The sequence below is a fragment of the Amphiura filiformis genome, chromosome 2 (assembly GCF_039555335.1).
Source record: "Amphiura filiformis chromosome 2, Afil_fr2py, whole genome shotgun sequence".
Taxonomy (NCBI): domain Eukaryota; kingdom Metazoa; phylum Echinodermata; class Ophiuroidea; order Amphilepidida; family Amphiuridae; genus Amphiura; species Amphiura filiformis.
Genome location: NC_092629.1, coordinates 78,086,787 through 78,105,880, shown reverse-complemented (window position 1 = coordinate 78,105,880; position 19,094 = coordinate 78,086,787). Strand labels below are relative to the sequence as shown.

Sequence of the window (19,094 nt, the reverse complement as noted above, 5' to 3'; positions counted from 1 at the left end):
CCCTCCTCTTCATCCTAGATGTCAGACATCATCTATTTTGCCTTTAGTAGGCAATATAGGTTCAGGTGTGACCCCCTATAGCAGAGTAGACCACTCATTGGCTTAAATTAGTGTTTGAATCTCTCATTGAAATACAAAGTAAATTGATGAACTTTGCATTCTGGGAATTAGAACATTAATGGCAATTACTGTGTATTTCAATGCGATCTCCAAACAGTCATTTAACCATGAAGATGGCTTGACACCACTTTGATTTCTGGTACAGAGGAACATCATAGAAGTATTTTGAATATGTGTGAGTTTGATTATGGTGTCTCATTTCCCACATAATAAAATTTGGGTTGGTATTTAGGACAATTTTGTGTGTATTTCAATGGGAAGTGGACAAATTGCGTCAAAAACATCAAATATTCAACGAGCCATAACTCAGAAACGATAAGGAGTTGAGACCTACCATTTGAAATGTGTTCATTTGACCCATAGGTCTATGATAAGTGATTTTACAGAAAATCTGAGAGGGTGACCAGCCAACCTTCCCTGAAAATTAGGTGATTTAATATGGAATGACTCATTTGGACATGCCTTTCATGGGGTGGGGGTGCAGAATTCATCTGGAATAGCCCATTTAAACAAGCCTGGGGAGTTTGGGACCCTGAACAGGTAAGGGTGGTGCAATAATTTAATTATGTGTATTATACATGTAGGGGAGGGAGATTTTTTGGCAGGCCAAAAGGGGAGGGAGCATTTTGTGGCAGGTCGAAAGGGGAGTCAAGCAATTTTGGCAGGTCAAGGGGGGGCAAGCGATTTTTGGCACTGATATTTTGGGCACCGTTTCTATATTACACCCTAAAAAAGCAAACTTGTCTTTGAATTTGGGTTCCCAAAAATCTTAGTGTGTAAAGGAGGGGGAGGGTAGGCAAAGATTTTTTGGCACGTCAAAAGGATGGAGGCAAAGGGGGGGGGGGCAAGCAATTTTTGGCAGATCAGTTTGAGAATTCACCACCCCGGGGTACACATAATTATTGCACAGCCCCTAAACCTGAACTATCAACTGAATACCCCTAGCTTCTATCATTTACTGTTCGACTGAGGTTTGCAGATAAACATATCCACCTTATTTGCAAAAGCTATGAGATACAGTTTCATACTGAAATATATTTCCACAAAGTTAGGCCGTGTAGTTTGCTGTGTCACTAGTGCAAGTGGATCTCCAGGTGGATTTGTTAAATACTGGATCTCAGTTTTCGTGACATATGTGAATGTGATTGACATCAAGTGTTAGATCTTGCGTAATCCTGCTGACAGTGGACACTGAAGTCCTACCATTCTCCCAGATGTAGTTAAAGCTTCAGGTGTTTTCGGCCTTTCCGCCCCTTTCTCCGAGTCATCTGCATTTAAAACAAAGATACATTGAAATGTGAGTTGTAATCATGCATGATCTCATGCCATCCTCTGTTCTTGAAGGCATTTTAACTCAAGATTGGAATTTTCCTAGGTTTATTCTGTCTAACTGTCTCCAATCAGCTTAAAGGGATACTCACAGATCCTGCATGGAGGGTCATGTGAAGATGTTAGATTCTCCTTTTGATCTAATTTGGTTGCAAACTGAGACAAAAATACTGATAGAATGTACAGTTTTTCTTATCATAACTAACGTAGGTTTAACCGCTTGTCTTGAGTCTCTAAAATTCCAGTGTAGTAACTGGATTCCTTGCCCCTATAATATACATAACTTTTAAAACCAGTGTGATATTATTTTGTGAGAAAACTGCTAAATTAGTCACAAATTTATCAAGGGGTGTATTACTCCCTTAATTAACCACAGCCTGGTCAAAGTACTAAACTCAAACATTGCCATCATTGTTTATATTTATAGCAGCATGGTTGTAACTGTACAAGAAAGCATGACACACGTCAAGTTCATCGCACACATAATATTAATATTGCGTATTCCCTCGTTTTGTCGTCAAGGACCCAAAAACACCTAAATTTTCTGCATGGTAAAATTATACATGGGTGTTATTGAAGCTTTGGTATCTCCACATCTGTGATCCCAACAGTCACTACTTCGTGGCTCTTTAAGGTGGTACTACTTGTACACCCCTTGATAAATTTATGAATATTTTTGCATTTTTCTCAAAAAATAATAACACACTGGTAACAAATGTTATGTACCGTATACTGTATTATAGGGGCACAGAATCCAGTTACAACACTTGAATTTCACTTGACTCTAGACTAGCAGTACATTATTTATGATAAGAAAAGAGGTACTGCTGTACCTTAATAATGAACCACTTGTCTTGAATCACTGAAATTTAAGTGAAGTAATTGGATTCCTTGCCCCTATAATATACATAACTTTTTTACCAGTGTGTAGGTGTGTAATAATGTACCACATTAACCTAAAAAGGCTGATCAAGCATTGACATTGGCAAGCAGTATATAAACTAGATGACCGGGGCCGGGGGGAACTCAACTCTGGTTTGGGTACGAATGTGCCACACAGATTTCAAACACTGGGGCCGCAGAGTGGCCAAGAGGCCAAAAAAGGCGTCTTTGGAACTGGAATTTAATTTTAAAAACAGGGTCACTGGAACTAAAAAATTGCAAAAATATAGTATGTTTTTGTTCAATTTGTAGGCGAAATTGTGGCAAATTTGAGTTAATTTAACACACATTTTTAGCTTATTTTAAACCCATTTTAAAGGCAAACTCACTTAAAATTGTTATAAACTGAGCATGGGGTCTTTGGAGTGGAAAATAAACATGCATGCAACAGTTGCACATTATATTGCACAGGTGTAAAGTATACAAAACTTGTGCACTTAGGCGATATTTCAAAAATGAACAGAAATACATGTATGGGCCAAAGTTTACAACATGTTCATTTTTTTTTTTTTGGTTATATGTAAAGCTTATTTTTTATTACATGTATATGTATGTACAGCACCCTTGACACACCACCATTTGTGTTACATTTGTGTACATTTTCACAAACAGTAAAGGGTAAGTGTAATGAAAGCTGATCCAGTTTCCTGATATTCATTTTTACATTTCATATAGGCCTATACATACCTTGCCTATGTAACTCTACTTTATCTTTGGTAGAATTCACTCAAACTGGAAAAAAAAGAGAGCAATATAATGGTCAGCAAGAGACGTCTCATAATGACCATTGTACATCTTGATCTGTGAATACTGTAAGTGTAAAGCATGAAGATTTCGCATCATGAAATTGTGGCAAAAAGCGTCAATTAAACATTTACATGGCATTAAAATTTCAAGTGTTTTGAAGTCATCAATATGTTTGCCAATGTATGAAAACATTCAAGTGTGCATTTGAATTTTGCAAACTGCAAGCCTAGTATGAAATGGTTTTCTACAGGATCTTGTGACATTTATTGTCCTAAATACCCGGGGGGGCACTCAACTTTAGAAGTGACGGGTATGTGCCTACCGGTGTCGCGAAGTAGGGGCCTATCAGTAACAAAGCGTTATTTTAAAAAGGGGGTCATTGGGTAAAAAAAAAATAAAAAAGGGGGTCATTGGGTGTAATATTTTGAAAAAAGGGGGTCATTGAGTATATTAAAGATTTCAAAAAAAGGGTCATTGGGTAGAAAATTTTGAAAAAATGGAGCAAAATTTTGAAAGTTTCGGCATAATTTTGTTGCATTTTGATTATGCTCTTCTAGAAAATCTAGAAAAAAGGGGGTCATTGGGTAGCCGCAACCAAAAAAAGGGGGTCATTGGGTAGCCGCAACTAAAAAAAGGGGGTCATCGAGTATGATTTTAAAAAAGGGGGTCATCGGGGATAGTTGACTTCAAAAGAGGGGGCCTATTGACAGGCACATACCGTCACATCAAAAGTTGAGTGCCCCCCCGGGCCTAAATACCAATTAAGACAAGGTAAAAATGGAAACCTAGCCAGGGTCGGTACGGTAGTATGTCAGTAAAAGGTATTTGACTTAAAGTCAAAGTGAAAAATATGGACTGGGTCCTGGGTGTTCATTCAAGATATCTGCATTTAGGGTAGGATTTGCAAAGGCCTGAACAATGATATCTCCCTTTTTTTGGAGGGTAGGATTGACAAAGACAAGAACGATGAACACATGACTGTTTGTAAGTGGCCCCCTGGGGTAGTGGTACCATCAAGTTCTGGGCCCAGGTCCAGCCTGCCCTCTCATTTTTTCATTGTACTTATTGCAATTTGCCTCCACACATTACGTGAGGACTAGTGAGTGGATAAGAAATTGACAGCGGAGGATACGAACGACACACTGATTTTTAGTTGTCATGAATTGCTGCAACGTTTTAGTATTTTACTGTATGGCATTCCGCAAGCACCATGACAAATTATGCCGTATTTTTCCAAAGATCATCTCATACATATGAAGTAAGCTGAATGCGATCTGTACTTTGTAACATTCCGATCACTTTTGATCACCTATTATCGGCAAATTTGCTTAAAAACATGTGAGTTCATGTTTATATGTACATAATTAGCATGGACACAAATGAAATTACGATACAATACAATGCAATTTGAATGTGTAGCAGACCTACAGAAATAACGTTGCCCGGTTTTATGCAGAATTAGACCACGTCTGCTCGAGGGCTTTAATTTGATATAAAATGATGCAGCTTGAATTCACCTTTCATACCTGCACCATATGACATCGGTTGACACGAGTCTGGTCTGCAGGTACAGGTTAGACTTAGTTTTAACATAAAATGCCATATAACTGAATTAGGGGTTCATTCATATATTTTCATGACTAAACAGTTGTTTATGCCCGAGGGTTCATACATACCAGAACATTTTGTGATTCTTATTTCATGAAAATAATAACAAAAAATTACAAGTAACATTATTAACAAACACGATTTTCCTTCATTTTCCCTACCCAGTGATCGCACATCCGGGATACCGGGCATAAACGCTGTTTATGCCCGGCTCGACCAATCATGCGCACTGTTACATAGCGTGTATGTATGAACCCAAAATATCATTATTATAATATAAGAATGCCATCTTAATGATGTACAATAACTCTTGTGAAATGCTTGTACATGTTAGTCTTACAGTTCAGTTGTCACGCATACATGTACTAAAGTTAATTTTTGATTACTTCCGTGGTCCAAGCTGTGTGCCAAGCGTAGACGAGCGTACATACAGAAGAAATAAACAATCACGCTGATTGGCTGATCAATGCACTTAAGTTAAGACAACAAGCCGGTTGACCCATTGGTCGTCGGCGCGGCGCGTAGTAGGCGACCTTGTCACTTCTACGCGATCGCAATTCACCAGCGCGTACCCGGACCACGGAAGTAATAAAAAATTAACTTTATGTGTGTATATTTAATTTACATTATCATTTAATTAATTAAGCTTAAGCATACTCACCCGTACTGTTGATCACAGATCAGTCTATACAGTACCGGGTGTCTATAAAACGAAGACCTAAGACCTAAGACCTAAGATCTAAGACCCATTCATCATGTAATAATTCTTAGGACCTGTAAAACTAAGATCTAAGACCCAAAAACTAAGACCCAAAAACTAAGACCCAAAAACTAAGACCCTAAAACTAAGACCCAAAAAAATTAAGACTCAAAAACCAAGACCCAAAAACTAAGACCTCAAAACTAAGACCCAAAAACTAAGACCCTAAAACTAAGACCCCAAAACTAAGACCTTTAAAACTAAAAGACCCAATTGGATTGGAGATAAATTATTGCGATATTCACTGTGCTCGGCAGTGTATTGATATGCGGGAGTTCTGTTTTCTATTATACTGAGTGCACTGTGCTGCATGTGGTGGCAGAATGATGGCAACCGAGTGTTGAGTCTCCAACTGTCTGATCAGAGCTAAAGTGAAGCATATTATTACTAATACTGTGTAGCTAAACTGTTGTGATGAAATAAATCTATTATCTTTTGGGCTCAACTGTTGGGCCATTTACAACTGTGTTCCACTTTGTAATTTGTGTGTAGGTGCTTTAAAATGTCAACCTACATGTATTCAATGTGAAAAGCAAACAAACAGGAAACAAACTAGTAGTGTCGCATCGTCTTGTGTGGATGGGCATATGAAGATTTCTTGGTCATTGGACAAAATGATTTAATTTTTTCACAACGGTTCTGGTGACATATAACTGGACATTTTTATGGTGTGCATGATCATCATTTTGTTTTTTTAAGGGAGACCCAATCATGGAAATAGTAGACTACTATTTCCATGACCCAATCAACACAAATATGTTCTTAAAACATTATAAATGTGTTATTCAAAACGTTTTAATAGCATTTAAATGTCAGGTTATATAAAGGTGAAAATGATCGTTCGGGGAAAAAAATGGTTTTTTTTTACATTTAAAAACAAATTGCCTCCAAAGGCAGTGAAAAGAAAAAAAAGAAAATTCTGCCTGACCCTAACTCCCTAGCCCCCCCAAAAAAATCTAAATATGGTGCGTCCGTAAATGGTGACTGATAAATTGCGATCATCCTGATAAAGCAATCCACCAAAAATATTGATTTATCCTGCCTTCTTAGTGATCCCTGGGCCTCAAGGAAGAACAGATGTGTTTTCAACTGATTGAGTGTCCTAGGTTAATGAAGAAATAATCAAACAAACAAAACAAATTGTCCCCATTCTGACCATAACCATGATAACTGCTGACCAAAGTGACCATAACATTACATCATGCACAACCAACCAATGTCCCTGACCCTTCCCTTGTACATTCATATGCATGCATCAGTAATATGTGTATATGTGATATTTTGTGTATCATGTTTATTAATATAAAACTGATAAAAAGAGCATGCTGATTTTGTCTTAGTTTTCAGGTCTTAGCTTTTAGGTCTCAGTTTTTAGGTCTTAGTTTTTAGGTCTTAGTTTTTAGGTCTTAGTTTTTAGGTCTTAGTTTTTAGGTCTTAGTTTTTAGGTCTTGGTTTTTAGGTCTTAGTTTTCAGGTCTTAGTTTTCAGGTCTTAGGTCTTAGGTCTTAGTTTTATAGTCACCCATACAGTACCATCAACTTGTTACTTGACCACTCTCTCCGACCCACCTCCAGTTAAAACTCGTTTTGGAGTATTTACGAGGATGCACTACCAAGTACTAAAATTAAGTCTTGATGTAATTTACATGGCTCATGCACTGCATGTATGTTTTGATAGATCACATCACATGTTGTAATTCAGTTGTTGATGATGCACGGTCAGCTGTTTCCGGGGTCAAACTATTTATAATATTCAATATTTATACTGTCTTTTCAAGACCAGCCCACAAATTCACCGTTCAGTGAGAACAGGTAGTTGCTGTTTCATTTACAAAACGTCTTATTTTTAACTAATATATCGTGTACGCTACGCTGATTACCATATTTCATAGATTAGAGGAACTGCGCACTTCATGGTGTAGTAGTTTCGAATAATTTTCTCGAAATATGTTGCATGAATCTCGTGAAGAAGTACTGCTGATGACTTTTTTCATTAATTTGTTTCTTATTATGGCCAATTTGCAGTTTAAAAATGAATAAAAGAGCCAAAACACGACTTAAATGCCAACAAATTAGTATGACACTGGCAAAATATATTTGTGTAATCCAAATCCATAAATAGCTAAGGTCTAACTCCAGAAATTGTTTCATTTTAGCAACGGACGATGAAATTATGTTAATTGTAACAACCAATGTTATACTTGCCTGCGCTTCGCGATCTAACGATCGCTATTGACGTAGCAAAGCTATGAATGTTATCGATGGGGATTGTATTGCGCAAGGTGAGCGACTACAAGTAACACCAAGTATAAACCTGGGTCCACATTTCAGAAATCAACAAAAATTCAAATCAAATATGGCGTGTGTGGAAAAGCTGAATGTCATCATTTTGCACATGGATTTATATAAAATGCTCTCAAAATGGAAGGATTTCAAAATATCCAACAGGTAAATGATGAAACCGTTATTACACATGAGTAAGTAGGATGTTTCACCAGTTTCAAATTGAGGGGTTACCATTGTGAACATAGCGGTTCACATTGATATTCAGTGTTCGTATATTTCCGAGAAGACAAGCAAGTGCACTGCCTAAAATTCACATAATACTTAAAACCAACAATTGTGTTATCTTAAAGATTCTACTGTAGCAGACCTGAAACTTATGTGCTGGCTTGCGAACACAAATTTTGCATATCAATGTCAACTAGAAGGGAAAAAAATAAGTTACTTGTCCTCGAGTCCTGAAAGTGATGCCCTTTTTGAACAAGCACATTTTTCCCAAAGCTGTGCATAATTAGTGAATTTCCCAAAAAAAATAAATTTTAATACTTTTAGGGTCGGGCATTACTGCTAAATATGTGTGTGTAAGCGGATTTACGATAGAAATTCTGAAATTCAAAATATACTCCTGGTTCTGAATGTCGCCTGACGTACCTCCTTTTGGCTTCTATCTTTAAAAGCATGTAAGCTACATTGATACCGATGCCACCAATAGAACGAGAAGATTTGCCCCTTCGTTTTGCATACCACTTTGTCCATTTTTTTTTTTTCGAATTTCTTCACAAAATGCAAAAAAGCCACAAAAAAATGCAATGGGTGTAGTACCCCCTTAAATCTTGCATTAATTCCTTTTATAAACCACGGCAGGCTGTTTGAGGGATTTATGGTGAAAACACTGTGTCGCAGGTAATATATTTTTAACATTACATGTTGCTCATTCTTAACCATGCAGACGTGCATTCAGTTGGAACATGGCTCGTATTTGTGACACGATCTGGTCCATGGTGGCCAAAGGAGGCATTTTTTGAAAAATTTAGTTACTGTAATTATTACATTATAGGCCTACATATAATAGGCTCTCATTTACTGATAACACAAAAGGTGTTGCATACTTGGTTCTAAGGTTATGAAGTTTTTTGATGTCTATTTTATTATGTATTTTATTGTTTTTTACTCCATATTTTTACCTTTATCTCAGTTTCAAATTTGCCGCCTTTGGCCCCCATGGACCTGATCGTGACACATTTGAAGTAACAATCTATACTGCTACAAAGTAGCGAAAATGTAAATACCATGGCCTACTTCGAGTTTTTTAAAATAGCATCGAAATATGTCACAAGGTTTCGTGAAATCAACGTTAACCCCATATGTTAATACGTACCTTAGTCGTTGCAAACACTGAAATTGAACCAAAGTGTCTTTAAATATACAAGTTATATGACAGGAATGTTTTCAGGTCCACATGATATATGTATTTGAGAAAGAAATCCTAGGAAATTCGAAGGTTCAGACCGTATGGTTAAGAAATGTAACATACGTTTCCATAAAGTGCAGAATTAAACAAAAAAGTGACCATAAACTGTTGACCAAATTATAGCCGCAGGTGTACTTGATAAACTTGATAATGTCGGGCATTTGGAAGTTAAAATGTAACCTACGTGACAGAAACATACGTTACCATTAATTTTAACACCCTATTAAAATTGACTAAAACCTAAAACCTAAAATCCTAATTGTAAGTTTAATCTAAATTTTCAATTCTTTTTCAACTCTTTTTGAGGCAATCAAATCCCCTTTAACAAAAATTTCCTTTTGAACTAAACGCGACGTTTCATTGTTTTATGCCAAACCAATTAGTTTATGCGTTGTCAACAAAATAGCTTACACTACTAGTACTCCTTTCAATCTAATGGTGATGTATGTTACCATTAGTAACGTAAGTTACCCATAGAAAACACGTGAACATTATTGAAATTGATGTAAAAATAAAAGTTCACAATATTTTGAACCAGTGGAGACTTTTTGATTTGGCTGTGTTTATTATTAATTACGTGCGTTTGTTTGTTTTGCTTTTCTTTTTTTTTTTTTATTTGTGAGCTATTTTTGTAGGGGCACTTACATCACAGTAAACGCGTGAATTTATGGAGAAAGTTGTCAATGAGAGCGCTAAAACCCAAGTTTTCACTCAGTTGTAGGCTTGTTAAAATGGAGGATTGTCGGATTTCTGACCTACTAAAATTGGCCATGATGTAATGCATCTTTAAATGGATCTGGCTTGTGATTGGTCGCCCAGATCTCGTTATGGTTAAAAAGCATCAAAAATCTACTTATATGATGAGCGCTTTTGCTATAAATTTTGCTAATCAGAATAACGTAAATCAGTAGGCCTAGTTTGAAGACAGAGAACGAAGGGGGGGGGGGGGTAATTTGACTCAATCATAGGCCTCATATTTAAGGTATTCCAAATATTTGTACACACATTAAGTACTTTTCACAATTAAAAATATTAAAATTAAAGAATATCTTTTAGCATAAAACATTCAATTTTATGTCCAACATCTGCAAACTTATGCATGTTGATAAACACGTTGAAATTTGGGTCTTTTGGTAAATAGGAACTGACATTTAGAACACCATTTCTACCGAACGGAATGTCGTAGAGGATGAAATCTTGGAAAATGACTAGAAACTATCTCTAGTTTATTTCAAAATGTAAAAAATTGGATTTTGATAACTATTGACGTTTATAAGAGGGCGCACCAACAAATCACTCCACGATTTATGTACCAGTGAAATTCGGTTAAAATAGTCCATCGCTTATTTGAGCTTGTTGCGGCTTTATTTCCTACAGATATTGTCAAAATTCGCTCAAAATTTCAGCTCATTTGCTTCCGGCAAGTGTCTACATGAAGGAATCTGAGAAAAAATCCCAATATTTAATTTCAGGGGTGAAGTTTTGGCGCGAATTTGAACAACGTCCGGTTTCAAAAATTGAGTGATTTTTTAGGGTTAAATTTGCAACTTTTTTTTTGCGGCTAAATAACAGAAAAAGTCCGGGGTTACCAATATATTCCGTTAAAAGAATAATATTCTACACATGATAAGCTTTAATTGGATACCAAACTTTTTATCTAAAGTACGTTTTTGCAGTGACAAAACGCCATCCAAACATGCGTATTTTCCTGTGTATTTCAGTGGGGGGCAATCATTGGTGGTGCGCTCTCTTAAATTAAGCATGTTAAATTGGATGGTAAACAAGTATGATTGACTGTGTGTTTTCCCGGTGTGTGTTAGGGACTAAGTCCCCAGGCAAAGTCCGGCTCAACATGCAAAGTACATTTTTAACTCGGGTTTTCGCGATTAATAAACTGGTTAAAATCAGAATTGTTTAGTATTGAAGTGTCATTATAATATATTGCATTCAATAATATTATAAGCCTTTACTCTTAATCTCACTTATATAAATTATATACACTTTTTAATAACCATTTACTGCATTTTGATGTAATAAGTATCAGTATAATTTCGAGTTCAACTGAATGCGTTCATCATGATTAATAACATATTTTTATTTATCAAAAATCGACTATGGCATAGTTCAGGTTGTAACAGGTTGTGAAAATTTATCAGGAGGCTTGTTATGTACAATGCATTTGTGAAGACTTATAATTATTGTAGATTTAGTAAATATAATTATGATAGTCATACTAATGTATTGATAGTCTAGTGCAGATGTTTGAAATGTCCCCATTGATTTAAAGAAAAAAATCTCCATTCTCGTTGGTTCTTCTTTCAAGAGTCATTTACAGTCTTACGTAGGTTATTTTAACTAATTAAGCCGAGAATGTGCTTTAATCAGAGCATGTATGTTATAGACAGGCTTACCATTACATCGGCTATAAGAATGAATAATTCTACAATGTTGCGCACAATTAAAAGCCCATTCAGTGATTTGCTCATGCGGACGATCGTAAAAATCATCAAAATTCAAATTTTGGTGCCTTTGTCTATGTCATAGATGTGCTAACATAGCATGCGAGTGGTTCAGACGAAAGCCGTGTATTTAAGACAAAATAAGGCAATTACATGAATCTGTAATTTGTATACTGACAGTATATAAATAAGCTACATGTATTTGAATGGGGCTTCAATTTCGTCAATTCTGCTGTTTTCTTCGAGGTTGTTTTTTGCCTTTTTTTTTTCATTTCAAAAAATACAAAAGGACAATTTGAATGGCCTTTCCTTCACTTTTAAGCAATTTATAAACAATTTCCATTTTTTGCACTTAGGCCGCTGGGATCACTGAATGGGTCTTTAAATGATGAGGCACGAGTGAAATGGTACAATGATTCTACTTTGATATTGAAAGATTAATTCCGTGTTGTTAATCATAATTTATAAGACCCTTTTTCTTATTAATCAACATCAATCAGGTTTTAGACCATTTCACTCCACTGAAACTTCTCTCACTGATATGATTGATGGTTGGCTTGGTAATATGAACTCAGGTAAACTGACTGGAGTCGCCTTTATAGATCTTCGTAAGGCTTTCGACACGGTCAATCACGATATTTTGTTAAATAAATTGCACGGCATTGGTTCTACCGAGAACACTGTTAAGTGGTTTAGGTCCTATTTAACGGATAGGACGCAACAAGTTTCTTTTAAAGGGTCCATTTCTGAGTCACTCGCTGTCAATACTGGTGTTCCTCAGGGCAGTATACTCGGTCCTTTGTTGTTTATAATTTTTATCAATAATATGTGTGATGTAATTAAGCATGGTAGTATTTCTATGTACGCTGATGACACCACTTTGTCTGTTGATGGTGATAATGTCAGTGACATTTCTAACAAATTAAGCTCTGATATTGACGCCCTTATGGTGTGGTTGCACAATAATAAATTAATTCTCAACACTGACAAAACTAAGATTATGTTACTCGGTACATGTGCTAAACTTAAGAATGTGCAAAGAAATGGTCTTTCTGTTATGATTAATGGTTGTGAACTTGAAAGTGTGCATAATATGAAATGTTTGGTGTTTTAATTGACAATGAATTGAATTGGCATAAGCAAGTTAAGAACGTTATCCAAAAGGTATTTTGTAAGATTGCTCTTTTACGTCGTGTAAAACCTTACTTGGATGTAAACACTCTAAATGTTCTTTACAAAGCTTTAGTCCAGCCACATTTTGATTACTGTAACATATATAGCTTGGTATGGTCGCTTTAAAAATGACACTGCTAAACTTGATTACATAAACGATGTGCGCGAATTATTTTAGGTGTTGACTTTTTCACTCCTTCGGATTACATGTTTAATGAACTTAGATGGGAGCGGCTTTCAGTCCGCAATCAGTATTAAGCACTTATGGTATATAAATCTCTGCATAATCTAGCACCGCAGTACTTATCTAAGAAGTTCAATTTTGTAAGTGATAACCATGATCGTAATACAAGACAAGCTACTTCTGGTCAGCTAGCTCTTCCACCAATCAATAATGGTTATGATATCGAGTGTTTTAAACATTCTTTTAGTTATAGTGGTGTTAAAGTATGGAACCATATTGATCTATGTGTTAGAAATTCTCTAAATTTGCTTTCTTTTAAGGATGTATAAGAGACATCACTTTAAACAGCACTAATTTATATTTTGTGTGGTGCTTATGCAGGTTGCCTCACTATATTGAGTTTATTATATTGTTGTTATAATATGAGTTGATATGTTATGTTGATTTGGTGGTTGAAGTTAAATATTTTATGCTATGTTGTTTTAAATTTGTATATATGTATTATTGCAGGGCCCCGGGTAAGACCAGCGGTTAGCTGATTCGGGCCTACCCTGAATAAAGATTATAAGTAATAAAAAAATAAAATAGGGTGGTAAAAATATGCCCAACAATGGTCGGTAATTTTGACGTTTGCAAATATTTTGGAATATATTTCTTTGGATGACTGTTTTTGAAGAATCGATTTTGTTGTTGTTAAAAAAATAATGTTGTTTATTTTGTACAATTGATAAACGATAGCACCTGCAAATTTGGTTTGTATATGCGTTACGTCTATTTTTAATCACTAATATGAACATGTCTTGATTTTCCACTTTCCGTCCTTCGACAGGTTTTTAACATTATAAGAAAGGTCAAAGCAAAGTGAAGAGCTGTAATATTTGTATCTTGAATGAGATATGATGAGGGTCGGGGTTCGGATAAGTGGGTTACGGCTTACTCGCAACTTTATAGGTCTTGACTTTTCCAAGGTACAATTGCCGAACCATGACCTTGTTCTTGTATTTGTATCAATAATGTAATCATGATGATAAATAGTGTTCGGCAATTGCCGAGCTTTGCAGTTGGTGAACACAGTGAAGTGACTAATGTTACATCAGGTGAGCAATTGCCGAACCTTGACTTTGTTCTTGTTTTTGTATCAATAATGTAATCATGATGATAAATAGTGTTCGGCAATTGCCGAGCTTTGCATTTGGTGAACACAGTGAAGTGACTAATGTTACATCAGGTGAGCAATTGCCGAACCTTGGCAATATTCCTGATTGTTTTTGATAGATGATAATTGCCAAGCAAAATGATTCTTGTTTGGGGGAAAACGTATTGATGACAGAATCATGCCTAGCAATGTTTTTGATTCTGTTCTCTAACCATTGGTAACATGGTCGGCAATTGCCGAGCTATATGCGTTGAACTGTCGATAATTGATATTCAACGGATAAATCGTGAACAATTGCCGAACATAGTTTATGATGGGAACAATATTGATGGTAATATTTTGAATGTATCATAAGGAAATATTGTATTTAAGATAGTCTTGTATTAAAGTAACCCATCATTACCCAATTTGAATACCAATAAAAATTACAAAAAACTCTAAAAAATGTGGACTCGTTGTATTTTCCGCAAAAAAATTTGTTACAGGACAGGCAAGTATAACCGACAATCGGGCGTTACCCTGATCGGAACCACCTGTAAACGAGGTCTTTTATCATGGATCATCTGCCCCGCCATTACCAGATGAACCACGGGGAGAGCGGAGATTCTTTTAGGTCCTGCGGGGAATTGAAACCGGGACCTCTCGCACCAAAGGCAAAAGACTTAGGGAGTATTCAGAAATACTTTGGGGGGGGGGGGCTGGATTTTTTTCATGTCGACATTTTTTTAATCCCCCCTCTTCGCAAACCCAAACCTTTTTTGACCTCCCCGCATCATAAGGCCAAGAAAAAATGTTTGCTTGCCTTCAAATGAATTTTAACAATTGGGTCGGTCGGTTGGGATTTCTTCTTTTTTTTATTACTATAAAACTCTACTGTTTGTATTAAAGCAATAACATTTTCATTCCAAATAGATAAGTATTTCTTTGCCATAACATGTTAGCTTTTATTATCAGATATGTCCCCTTTTAATTTTGAGCCAAAAAACCGAGGTAAAGCAAAGAAAATTGGAATTTACTACCAGCGCCGATGTCGCCAACGTGTATCACTCCATCGGTTGTGTTACGGTACTATCCTTTGATGTGTATATCCGTCCCGCACGCAATGCACGTACTGTGGTGTCAATATCGTGTACGCGTCGACTAATATTTCCATCGTAATAATAAAACGCCGAATCCGGCGTTTTATTCAAAATCTCAGATTATGACAAAACTACAGCACCTATAGTCTTGATTTTTTCAGGGTATGTTAGTTTAATAAAGTACAATATAATCATGTAAAAAACAGAATTTTGAAAAACTATTGAGGGCGTTCTCCTCAGCAAATGTTATACTTTGGCTTTAATTAAGTCTTAAAATATGAAAAATAAGACAATTTTGGTGTCAAAATGAATCAACTAACATAAAACAACTAAAATGTTGAACACAAGCTCTAAAATACATTTTTTACATCTTCATAATGCAAAAAGTTGAAAAGAAAAACTTTTTCAGGAATTTCCAAATACAGTGTACAGTAAATAGAAAAAAATTCTGATTTCCAAAATTAGGGTCGGTCGGTTGAGTGCAAGCAAACATCTTCTTCTTTTTTTTTTTTGGCCTAATGTACCATTCAAATGGCAGAGGAAACACATCAATGATACTAAAATTTGTATCCATGTGCAATGAAATAAACTCATCCCAAAAAGAAAGTATCCAGTTTGATTTTATTCCATCAAAGATGTGGCCTTAAATCAAAACCTACTAAAAGTATGTTACATATAAATTTTTCCGCACAGTTTGATACCTCATTTGTTCAAATCAATGAAGAAATGATGACGCAGTGACCATTTGCATGCAATCACCTCAATTTTAAAAGTTGCAGTAATTCCTATTGATTTGGTCCTGCTACTCAGTTATGGGTAGCGAAAGATCAAGGGCGCATCAGACTCACGTCTCACTAAGGGCATGCGCCGAAGATGTCTGACAGTCATTGATGCAGCAGGAGGACATACCAAATATTGCCTGTGAAGAGTGAAGGGCAAAACATTAAGGAAGGAGTAAAAGAGTATATGTATTCAATAAAACACACGAAGTGAAGTCAAACAGTCTTAGTTCATCTCTGTTATTGTGTACCTTTATAACGAATCTTCAGAAGCAGGAAAACAACATCAATTATGAATTACTGCAACTTTTAAAATTGAGGTCGTTGCATTTAAAAGGTCACTGTGTCATCAATTCTGCATTGATTTGGACAAATGAGGTCAAACTGTGTGGAATAAATTTATCTGTAGCATAGTTTTGGTAGGTCTTGATTTAAGACCACATCTTTGACTTATGAACCAAAATCAAACTGGATACTTTCTTTTTGGGATGAGTTTATTATTGTACCCATGTCATTGATATAAAATACATGTATGTGGAATTGTGGAAATGCTGTAAAGTAGCATAGGTATGTTTATGCAACCCAGTATTTATAAACCATACATTTACTAGGACTGCAACAGCAGCGGCAGATCTAGGCCTTGTCATCAGCGCACCTAAGACAGAATATATGACTGCAAACTTTAACGCCCAGCCAGCACTTGAAGTTTATGGTAGTACCATCAACCATGTCACAGACTTCAAGTACTTGGTTTCCAAGATGGGCGCTAGTATTGGAGACCTAAAAATATGAAAAGCACTAGCCTAGGCCGCTTTCTGGAAACTGGAACGCCTTTGGAGAAACCCATCCCTGCCAATCGAAACAAAATGCAAGCTGTTTGAGACAACTTGTGTCACTATCCTTCTGTACGGGTGCGAGTCATGGGTAATCACCAAGGGCATGGAAAACAAGATCAATACCTTTGTAACATCTTGCTACAGAGTCATGTTAAACATCAAGCGTGCGGATCGGATCCCAAATGAAACCATCTACAATCTGACCAACACCACTCCACTGGTTGCCAGAGTCAAGATTCATCAACTCAAATTTTTACACCCCCCCTCTCTACGTGCCAAAAACTTTTAACCGCCCCCCCTGTTCATAGACCAAAAACTTTTAACCCCCCCATTCAGAACTCCTAAAATGTTATGACCCCCTACATATTTTCCAGCCCTCCCCACCAAAGTATTTCTGAACACTCCCTTTAGTGTGCCACGCTCCTCCCTTGTTTGCTGAGAGTTTGCTGAGAGTTGTGTACAAATGTTTGCCGAGAGTTGTGCAAAAAGCAGCGCGAGTTTTTATTGGACTAATGGTCGATCGTTCATGTAATTATTTCGTATAAGCTAATCTTAAGCATAAAACTAACCCTAATCCTAATCCTAACCCTTATTCTAACACTAAACTAACCTTATCCTAACCCTAACCCTAATTTTGTTTAAAATTACATGGAGGCGTAATCGGACTCGCACGTGAATATTGTACCTAGTTTTAGACACAATCATGTAATTAGGTTTGGAATATTTATCATATTTAGCGTTTGCCTTCCTTAAGGTAGTATTATTTGTCGTTCCATATTCATGCAAATTGGGTTAGCGGCGGCTTCTTAAATAAGCCGCCCGTTGCCCGTCACTTCCACAGTTGAGTGCCCCCCCCTACCATGTGGGCCTGAGTCCCTCAGCCTCAGCGTAACAAACTCGACACGTTGAAGAACTACAGTAAAAATTCCAATTGAATGAACACAGCGCTGACTTAGCGTGACGCTTTTCTGCATACACTGCGCGATTTCTACCATTTCTACGCACTCGTTATTGGTTAGTTTCCAAGGTTGTGCGTTTGCGTTGTAGTTTGAAATATTCGATCACGATTGGATTGTGTACATCTGTTGAAAGCGGTGTTCATTAAATTGAAATTCCTAAAGTTTGTTCAGTTTATATAAGCCGGGTATTATTAGGCTTTTGTTGCTGCGCCCAACTCACGCTCGCGTAAATTCACATAAGCGTGCGCTAGTCACCCATTACGCAACACACACCTGGCGTAATCACCGCGTCCAATAGCATGAACGCCATTCTATAGCAATACACAGTGCTATGAGTCTTATTTTTTCCGCCTTATATAAGCCGAACGAACTTTAGTATAGTGGATTCGGCCAACTACTACACTAAGCCAAAAAAGAAACTTATAATTTTTCAAAAGGTCGTATCTTAAATTCCTGTCCATCAAAATTAACCAAAATGACACACATGATTGCCTTAATACTCCACTCTAAACACATGTCAATAACCAAGCAGTTGTCCAACTGACACAATAGCAAAATGCAGTGATATGGAACAGTTTCCTGGACCACATTTACAGCCCTATTGGCACCCATCAAACGAAATCTGTGAGAACGGCATCTTGAATCACAGGTCACAAACTTACCAGGATCATCATGTCACATGTCCAAGCAAATAATGAAGTCCTTTAGTAACGGGTATGTCCACCGTGCGCTTGCACGTATGCTGTGCACCTGCTTCTCATGCTTCCAACCAAGTTCCTGATGATATCCTGGGGAAGATTGCCCCATGCTTCCCGTTACTAAAGGACTTCATTATTTGTTTGGACATGTGACATGATGATCCTGGTAAGTTTGTTTTGACTCTCTTTAATGTTTTTAACTTAATGTTGTTAAAATTGTTGGCTGTGACCTGTGATTCAAGATCATTCTCACAGATTTCTTTTGCTGGGTGCCAATAGGGCTGTGAATGTGGTCCAGGAAGTTGTTCCATATCAGTGCATTTTGCGGTTGTGTCAGTTGGCCAACTGATTGGCTGCTGACATGTGTTTTGAGTAGAGTATTGAGGCAATCCTGTGTGTAATTTTAGTTAATTTTGATAGACAGGATTTTAAGATATGACCTTGTGAAAAATTATAAGTTTTTTTTGGCTTAGTGTAGTATCATGGCAATTTCTAACACGAAGATATCGGGAT

General features: G+C 36.6%; 1 long non-coding RNA gene across 1 annotated transcript; it reads right to left on the bottom strand.

Annotated features, from left to right (window-relative positions):
- Positions 1 to 796: 796 nt before the first annotated feature.
- LOC140137133 (uncharacterized) lies at positions 797 to 5,443 on the bottom strand. The gene is made up of 3 exons (XR_011856804.1): positions 5,408 to 5,443; positions 3,079 to 3,123; positions 797 to 1,388 (listed from the first exon to the last, which is right to left on the bottom strand). It is a non-coding gene; the product is annotated as an uncharacterized lncRNA (long non-coding RNA).
- Positions 5,444 to 19,094: the final 13,651 nt, after the last annotated feature.